Raw genomic sequence first — 10,142 nt, forward strand, 5'->3', positions numbered from 1 at the left:
GAGGAGGCGGGCACGGCGCTCCCCTCCCAGCCCTGCTCGCGGTCACGCTGACGCCAGCCGCACACCCCGCGCAAGAAAGGCGGGTGGTGGTGAGGGTGGGAGCGTGCGGCCCTGGCACTTTGGGGGCGCCGAGGCCGCTTGAGTTCTTGCCGAGCTCCTCCACCCCCCGGGGCGCAGCGCCCTTGGTCTGTTCCATTGGCGCACGTTGCCAAAGATGGTCATTTGCGTTAGAGGACGCGAGTGCGGGTTTCCTCGCTTTCGGGTGACGTGGAGGGAGAGGGATTCCCTTGCCCGCTCCCAAGCGCGCACCCACCATCCCCACCCCAAAAGAAAGGGGCGCGGGGCGGGGCCCCGAAAGCGGCCTCGCGGGCTCGGGCCCCGGGTTTTAGAAAACAATCGCAGCCCTGAAGCCGAGACGGGTGGCTCAGTGCGGCGCCACAGCGAGGCCCAGAGCCCGGCGCTCAGAGCCGCTCGCGGGGAGGGCGCGGCCGTGCGCAGTCGTCCGCACCCTCCGCGGCGCCGCCCGGTACAGCAGGCGTCCTGGACGCACCGGGCACCCGCGCCGCCCTGCGGCCGGGTCTTGGCGGGGTGCGGCACGGCGCCGCCAGGCGGGGCTGGCCTGCCCATTTCCCCCTCGGAGCCTGGCTGCCCACTGCTTCCCTTTTGTATGTGTGTGCTCTTGGGTTTTTTGTTTGTTTGTTTGTTTTTGTTTTTTATTTTGACCTTCCAATTAATTTGCTAGAAGTGCTATTGAAGATGAAACTAGCTAGCGAGACATTGCGGGAGTCCCCTGTGCTAGACAATTTGGTCGCATCTAATAGCAGCAACCAGGCCTTAAAAGCAAACCAAGCTGTTCAAACAAACAAACTGGGGGGCCGAGAGATGTACCCCAAGTTGCCTTGAGCTGTTTTGGAGCAAAGTTCAGGGCACGCGTGGCCGGACTCCTGGCTCTTCCCGCCTTGCTGGGCGGGGTGGTGCACAGGGTAAAGAGCGCAGGCCTTGGAGTATGAACGCCTGGCCATGCTATTTACGAGCTGTGAGATCTTGGGCGAGTCTGCAGTCTCAATTTCCTTCTGTATAATGAAAGGTTTGGAGCGGACGACCTTCTGAAGCTCTTGTCTGCTCCGGACTTCCAATCATCCTAAGAGAAGGTACCATGCTAAGTGTTGTACCAGGAGTTGAGGAACTCTTTCTTTTGAGGCTCAGGTAGCACAGGCTGTCCCCGAACTCCGTATATGTCTTAGATAAGCCTCCACCTCCCGAGTGCTGGGATTACAAACCAGTAATTACGCCCAGTTTTTAACCATCCTAGGCAGCACATCTGTATCCTAAAGATCTTTTTGAGGAGTGACTAGGAAGGTGAGTTGTTGGGGGTTCACTGGGGATTTTGAAGCGCTATGCATCTGCTATTTCACATCCCAGTCCCAGTCCTCAGTTTCCTTATCTGTGAAGTGGGGGCGTAACTAAGGAAAGAAAAATAAGAGTCGGGAACTCGAAGCTTTCCCGGGGCTCTATATAAAGCTCTGGCGTTTCCGGGATGGCTGGCGGCATCTGGCCGCCCCAAGGGCCCCAAGATACGGTAATCCCAAACAATACTCGGGGTCATTGTTTACAGTTATAAAACACATTCTGTCCCGAGCTCCATCCCCAAGGACTTGTGCGCATGGTGAGTCGAGGTGGCCAGACTCCTCTCATTTCTGCAGCTGCTCTCCCAGCAGAGCGCAGTTCTGCAGGCCCGCGACTGGGGTGTGGGGCAGGCGTACACGCACCAGCCGTGGGTGCCTGGCTTTTTTTCCCCTTCATCCCTGCGTCCTGGCCTGCCTGGGTGTTTACGCGCCTCTCTCAGCAGGACTGAGTAAATGCAGTCCTTTGACGCAAAACGGATCAGCCCTTCCTCAGCAGCAGCAGCATACCCCAGAAAACTGGGGGTGGGGACGGGGGCAGGGCCCAGGAAAAATCGTGACACTTTCCCACTCGCCTCGCCCTGTGCTGTGCAAGCCCTGGATCGCCCTAGAGAAATCTTGGTAGGGGGGTGAGCAACTGAGGGGTGCGTAGGGGCCTCCCCGAGGAACCGCATGTCACAGCAGCACGAATAGACGCACTTTTGGTTTTCCTTTGAGCCGCACCGGCTGTCCAGCCCTCCCCCAGCCCGCACTCAATAATCCTGTGCTTCTGGGTCTCTCCCACACAGTCCTTCCAGTAACGCGGGGTTGGGGGGGGGGGGCGGAGAGGGGGAAGGAGAACAGGAGCTTCCTCCAAGGCCTCCGCCGTCCCGGGCGCGCCCAACCACCAGCAGGCGCCGCCGGGAGCGCGCCTTCGGGCCAGCGCAACCTCGCGCCCTCGCCCGCCCCCGCCCGGACCCGCTTCCCCGGTCCTTTCCTTTCTTGTGGCTTCCAGTAAAGCCCAGCAGCCCCCAGACGTCTGCAGAGCATCACGGAATCTATGCTGATGCAAGTCGCCGGCCTCCCTTTGGTGCGCCCCGGCCTGCCTGCAAGAGCTTTGATCCCTGCCTGGCCCCGCTCCCGAACGTGTGCTGGTTTTCAGTGCCCGCCTGGAGACCCGCGTTCCACAGCCTAGACCACCTTTCAGTCCTGTGGCACCAGAGGCAGAGTGCGCCCCGGTGCTGCCCCGGGATTGGCCTCCCTCAGTTCAGTGGATGCCTGAATTTTGCCTTATCGAAACCCAGTAAGGCGGCGCCTACGTGGGGAGACATTCTCGGAGGCACGCAGTTAGGAAGGGCCTGGAGTAAGATGCTAAGAACAGGGATTAAGCCCCAATGTCTAGAATCTTAAGGAAAACAGATACTGTCTCTTGTAATCCTCACAACAAACATTCGAGGTGGCTCTCATTTCCAGGTGTCAGTTCAGGAAAATAACGTTAAGTAACTCGTCCAAGGGAACTGGTCAGTGTGCAGTAACGAGTCGGGAGTGCAGCCCGACTCAGAGTCTGTCTGGTCCCTCCGCCCCCGCATTACTTGCCTCCTATCGGAACGCCTTTCTGGCTTTCTAAGCGTGGACTTCATTTGTTCATGGCTTTAACTAACACTTAAACGTGTTCATTCTTTCTCTTCTATGTAAATATGTGGAGTGAGGGAAGGGAGGAGAGAAGCCGAGGTGAGAAAAAAATCTCTGCTGATTCTTCTTTGTGTCTCTGGGTATGTGGACCATCCCCCCTCCCCCCGCCGCGCCCCTATCAGTTTCCTTGTTTGCCTATCCAGATGCATTGGATCTTAGAATGGTTGTCTCTCTGGCCACACTGGCCCACCCATCAGAGCACCGGGCGCTTCATGAAGACCTTTCTCATGTACCGCTTAGCTTGTCTTTACAACATCCCTAGGAGAAGCATGGACAGTTGTTGGCCAGACTGGGGATTGTTGAAGCAAAGCCAAATGACAAAATGGCAAAGCTGCCTTCTTAGCATGGGCCAGCCTGTGGATTTTTCTGAACGCAAACCCATCTCACACGACCTTAAACCCAGTGTTCTGCCAACCTTGACAGTCTACAGAGTCTACTCCTCTGTAAGAAACCTCCCACACTGCTGGGAGGAATCTGCAATCACAACTTTATTGTAAACAATGCTTTCAGATGATGTCTTTTTTTTGTTTGTTTTTTTCGATACAGGGTTTCTCTGTGTAGCTTTGGAGCCTATCCTGGCACTCGCTCTGGAAACCAGGCTGGCCTCGAACTCACAGAGATCTGCCTGCCTCTGCCTCCCGAGTGCTGGGATTAAAGGCGTGGACCACCAACGCCCGCCTAGATGATGTCTTAACATCCCTGAGAGCATTTCAATTTAAAGCCTGAGTCTTGGTTAGGGTTCCTACTGCTGTGATAAAACATAGTGACCAAAAGCAAGCTTGGGGAGGAAAGGGTTGTTTTGCTTACTCTTCCATATCACAGGGAGTCCTGGCAGGAACCCCAGGCAGGAACTGAAGCAGAGGCAGAGCCGGAGAAGGAATGCTGCTTACTGGTTTAGTTCCCTACTTAGTCTGCTTTCCTACATGGTCCAGGACACCTGTCCCGGGGTGGCATGGCTCTCAGTACACTGGGCCCTTCCACACCAGTCTTAATCCAAAGAATGTATTACAGATTTGCCTCAAGACAATCCAATAGACATTTTCTAAATTGAAGTTCCTCTTCCCAGTAACTAACTCTAACTTTGGCTTGTGTCAAGTTGTCAAAAAAAAAAAAAAATTCTCAGGGGCAATCAGTAAGCAGATTTCAGCATAAATGGTTCAAACGGAAAGGTCATTGTGATGAAGCTCCTGGAGCAAGGGCAGGGGTAAAGAACCAGGGAACTTGATATATCTAGTATCTGGCAACAGCTGGAAACAGACCACCAATAGAGTTGCAGGAGGGCTGAGAAAAATGCCCCCCTTAAACTGTTCAGAGCCACTAACCCTGAAGGGTGTGTTTGCATCTGTCAGGTGAGGGATTCCAGGAAAGGCTCAGAACTGCTATCGATCCAAAGGGAACTTCAAGGGTGTGGGAGTGGGGTGCCAAGTGAGCAGGACAGATTTCCCCTCCGTGGCCACACACCACCTTCTTGAGGGCCCGAAGGGCACTTGCAGCATATGTGTTCTGAGACAGGTCACATACATTTCTCCCAACATATACTGGAGAGCGACCATGATCATAAACTATGAAGACAAAGCACTAGCAGGGTGACACACACCTATAATCTCAGCACTTTGGAGGTGACTGCAAGAGGATCAGGGGTTCAAGGTCATCGCTACCTTGTGAGTAGAAGACCAGCCTGGGCTACACCCTTGCCCCAGGGTGGAGGAGACAAGTCATATTTAATGAAATGCTCTACCACACAGGTTCTGAATACTTAACTGGATCCTCTGCAAGAGCAGCCAGTGCTCTTAACCACTGAGCCATCTCTCCAGTCTCTGGGTGGCTCAAAGTGTAACTCCAATCCCACAGGATCCAACATGCTCTTCTGGTCTCCTAGGGCACCGCACACGTGTGGTATACAGACATAGATGAAGGCAAAACACTCATACACACAAAATGATTAAATAAAATGTACATCTAGTGGATATTAGAGATTCCTGTGTGTGCATACATCAAACAATTCATAGGCTGTACCCTTAAGGTTACAGAGTTTTATTTACTCTGCTGAGTTGTGTTACCCTCAATAAAATCAAACAGCAAGAAGCAAAGCCCTCTGTGGCCTCCACTCACATACAGAGTTATTGTCCTATACTAAGTGATGATGCTTTGGCCAACAACTGCCTGGGGGACACCATGACTGTCTGACATCGGGTCAGAATACTCTACAATGTTCACACAATGACAAAAGTGACCCATCTCTCAGAAAGTGTTGCCATTGTAAGGTATTATATGACTATAAATCAAAATTTGGGCAAGAAATTTTAGAAATTATGTATAAATAATGCCCTTCTGTGCTCAGTCTCACCCCCACTATAGAACCTGGAGGATAAATAGGAATTCTGCCCTGGGGTCAGAAAAGAGACCCTCCCTGCAGAGTGTGTGTGTGTGTGTGTGTGTGTGTGTGTGTGTGTGTGTGTGTGTGTGTGTGAAAGCTGGATACATTCCTGGTAGGGATGTTTGTCAGGTTCCAAGGGGGTAATGACCAACTTACCTGCCTCTCCTTCTATTCTCAGATCTGTGCAAGGATGGCTGATAATGGGTGTGGCAGGAGTTGGATAGCTGATAGTCAAACATATCCCACTGTGACCTGGGCCAAGGGTCCTGACATCTGTGCACCTCTGCCCCAGGAGGCTGGACTGTCTTCTCTGTCTCAGAAAAGGGGAGACAGGGAAGCCCCTTAGGAGGTGAAACTTTGTCTCTTCCCCCTGGATCAGTCTCCTTCCAGGCATCCCATTTTGAAACCTACCCTTATAGCTCACTTGTTATGAGGGCCAGGAATACCGAGGGAAAGGCTCATCACTCACACACATGAGCTTCTCCCAACAAGCAGCTGGCTATAGGTTCAAACCACTTCTTACTTGGTTTGGGCCCAGAACTCTCCAGGGGCTCTATAGTCACCTGTCAGCCTGATGGGCAGGATCTGCCCAGTACTTACTTGGGAAGCAGAGAGCCCAGATGTGCCCTGACTGTAGGCACCTTGCAGTCTGAAAAAAATATAGGAAAACAGTCATAGTGGAGCCACAGAGCAATAACAATGGGAACATCTATAAACCATTCACAGGTACTTGAACCAGCTATTATTTTAACTGGGTCACACTAGTACATTCCCAGCAACCTTAAGGCAGTTACACTCACTGTGCCCATTCAGCAACAAGGAAAGTGGATCGGGATTGGGCAAGCTGCCCACATTGTCCGAGCTACAAAGCAGTCAAGGTGAATATCCTAACTTCTGGCCCTGGAGTCTTGGCATAGATGGTGGTTAAAAACTATTGCATGGGTGAATAATTGTCAAAATATGCCATTAGGAGTTCTCAAAGAAACATTAAGGTGTATTTTTAAAAGAACTATTACTTTAGAATAGTGTTGAAGCATTCCGTATGAGCCATCTCCTACACCCACAGTCTGGTCACCAGAACAGGACTTTATCCTTTAATAGCCTAGATGGTAGATGGGGCCCACATTGTGGCCACTTGTTCTATTCTGCTATTCTGTTCCTAGAATAAACACCATGACCAAAAGCAACTTGGGAGAAAAGGGTTTGTATGGCTTAAAGGTACAGTCCATCATTGAGGGAAGCCAAGGCCGGGAACCATAGAAGAATGCTGCTAACTGCTTTCTCTCCATGGCTTCTTTTCTTATATGGGCCCAGCTGCCTAGAGACAACACCTCCCACAGTGGTCTGGACCCTTCTACATCAATCATTAGTCAAGAAAAAGCCCCTACAGACAAGCCCACAGGCCAATCTGATAAAGGTAATTGCTCAGGTGAGGTTTCCTTTTCCCGGTGACTACAGTTTGTGTCAACCTGACAAAAACCAAGGAGCACACTCTATTTTCCAGATAAAAACCTGAGGTTTAGGGGCCGTGGAGATGGCTCAGCAGGTAAAGGTTCTTGCCACCAAACTGGAAAACCTTGAGTTTGATCTCAGGGACCCATATGGTAGAAGGAGAAAGTCCTGTGACCTCCACACGTGTGAACTGTGGCACCCACACATGTGCACACAAACATACTAAATAAATAAGTATAGTTGAAGTTCGGTTATAGCAAGTCATAGACCCAAGGGCATACCATGGGAAGCCAAGAGTCACTTGGGAATGTTAGGAGCCAAAGCCCCACAGCTGCTCTGAGGACTCAGTCCAGTTGTGCTGAGCCTGTTTCCTTTGCCTGGCTCACATCACTCTCCTTCCTGTAGTGACAGCATTGATCTTCCTTTAGGAAATTTCCAGCTCCCCACCTCACGTGCCGTGGCTGACCCTTAAGTTCCAGAGTGAACACATGGGGCACACGATACAGGCCTGGCTAACAAACTGTCTCAGGCTGCAGTTCCTGATTGTATCATGGCTATAGGGATGATCCAAGTCCCAAGATTGCTATATGACAGTCAGGCCCAAGACATCGGCAAAAATCCCTCTAAAATTAGCAATCTTTTGCCAGGCCACTAGGACAAAGCAGATCTGAAGGGTAGAGAGTCGAGTTCAGTAACAGTATTCCATCACCTGCCAGTGTCTCCTGAAACTTGTAAATTCTATGACAAAAAACCTCCCTTTTCTGCTCAAATCACTTTGAGGGGAGTATCACTCACAACTAAAAGGGCCCTGAATTCTTCACTGTGAACATACAAAGAGCACCCACCAGGAGCACCTACTATTTGCCAGACATTTCTAGAAACACAAAGATAGGTAAGGTGGGTCACTCCGGAGAATTTGGCACGTGGATGAGAAATAGTCTCAGCTTTAAAAACAAGCAGGACAACACCACACAGTGTTCTCTGATTATTGCAAAAGGTTGGAGCATGTCTGCCTGTGTAGCCATGAACTTGGCCTTGGGAATCTGATAGGATACAGGTAAAGGCTGGGGAAAATTATAGGGCAGACAGCATTTGGAGGGGTCTAGGTTCAGAGAAGCCTGGGTCTAGGGGTAAGAGCTGATGGACTGACTGATAGCAGAAGCATGGTCTCACATATATAGTCTGGGGTGGGTGGAGTAGGGAGAGAATGACCCTGAAGTGTCCCCAGGCACCTTCTAGAAGAGCTAGGCTTGTTTGGAATGACTTCGTGAGCAAGGTAGTATTGGGGGAAGTTGATTTAACTTCAGCAAGAGACCTGAAGACCATGGAAAGTTTGGGGCACATGTTAGAAAGAGGCTCTGGTGGCATAGTAGACTGTAAAGGCCATCTAGAAACAAAATGGGTGTCTGTCAACTGTCCCTCGAAAGACTGATGAGCGTCCCACCTTTCACAGGAGTCTACTGTGGATACTCACCCAGATGGGTTGGATTGAAAAGCAAAGGCAAGGTTAGTGCATCAGGAAGCATCCAAGGAAGGGAGGGAGGGTGGGGGGCAGGAGCAGCAGGGGTGGGGTGGGAAGTGGGGATGGGTAACAGACCTCAACAGTAGGCCTGAATCTCGTTTGTCAGTACACAGTATAGAAAATGTCAACACGGACTGGGTATTAGACGCTGCCCAGAATTACTCTCAGTTTTGTTAGGTAAGACAATGACATGGGTTGTATTATATAAAGTAATATTATTTTGAGATACATACTGAAGAACATGGGGTGACCGGCGTAAGATTTGAGGGTTTTTTTTGTGCTAAGGAGAAAACAAGTTTTATGCATGTTAAGCACTGAGCCACATTCCTGGCCCCTGCTTTTGAGTTTGCTTTAAAATATTTCAGCTAAAAAGGAAGGAAAATATTTCTATACGTTCTTCTATGCATGCATATTCTGTGTGTATATGTCTTATACTATACATAGATCCATAGCCAATTAACAAATAGAATGCTGAGCAAAAGAATCCAGACACAAAATACTACGTATCATTCCATTCCACAAATTCTGTTCTAAAGACAAAGTGAATCTACGATCTAGATGTTAGACTTCAGAATGTGGCTGGCCATGTGTGATCAGGGCTGGGCCAAAATGGAGGAGCCTTAGGGCTCTGTGTTGGCTTGGGTCCACCTGTTTCCTGACTGGGTAAGATGTGTACAGGTGTGTTGTGAAACATGTCACTATGCACAGAACTTGTGTGCCTTGTGCATGGCTTATGCTTCAGTAAATATACCCCAAAACTACTAACGCACATAGAGATACGGGTTGAGAGGCTAAAGCAATCAGGAATCTTCCATGGCCAGTGTATGAAGAAGGTACAATTAGAATACACATTAATCCTAAATTTTCTAAACAGTTTTGAGAATGACCTTTTATGGAACAAGGGACACATATAATGGGCCACATTAAAGCCAATCACCCTTGCAGCAGGATAAAGAACAGAAGGGCAAGAGTGATTCAAAGCAAAGGGGCTTCTGAGTCCAAGTTCACTGACCCCTCCAATTGTCTGAGGGTAGGTTCAGATGCAAGGTGCAAGGCCTAATTAGACTCTGCCAGGCAGCCCACATATGCCACCCTAGGAGGGAGCCAAGTTCTGCCAGAATCCCTTCTAATTCCCTCTGAGAATCAACACACTTCCTCTTGCCATGGTGTGGACCAGCTGCTGTGGGGGGGGAGAGTACTGGGTACTCTCACTGCCCCCATGGGGCACACCAGGTGTCTGGGGACCAAGGCTGTGCTATCTGCACCAATAGCACACCGTGTGATTTCCTGTTGGGGACACATGAGCTCTTAAGAGGGGAGGGGAGAGCCCTGGAAAGAAGGAAGCAAAGAAGGGAGGAAGAAAGAGAGGGACAGAGGGAGGGAAGGACTCTACTGGCTTTGCTTCTGACATAGCTGTGATGGTTTTAGAGACAGCCTTGGGCTTGTGGACAAAATCTTGGGGTGTGCTCTCCTCTCTGCCACTTGCCTGTTTCATATGTTGATGCTTGTTCCATTGTTGTACAGCCAACACACACCTGTGTGTGTATGTGTAGGGGTGCTGATCCTGTGTCTGCCTAAAGATGTAGAAAAGCCTAGTGATTCCGTCAAAGAGCAGTAGGTTAGAATCCCAGTCTGCTACCCTATAGCAAGTAAGCCTGGCCGTTCCTGGATCTCTCCACACCTCGCCTCCCTCCCTTGTGATGTGTAGTGATAGTAA

The sequence above is a fragment of the Cricetulus griseus genome, chromosome 7 (assembly GCF_003668045.3).
Source record: "Cricetulus griseus strain 17A/GY chromosome 7, alternate assembly CriGri-PICRH-1.0, whole genome shotgun sequence".
NCBI classification, from domain to species: Eukaryota; Metazoa; Chordata; class Mammalia; order Rodentia; family Cricetidae; genus Cricetulus; species Cricetulus griseus.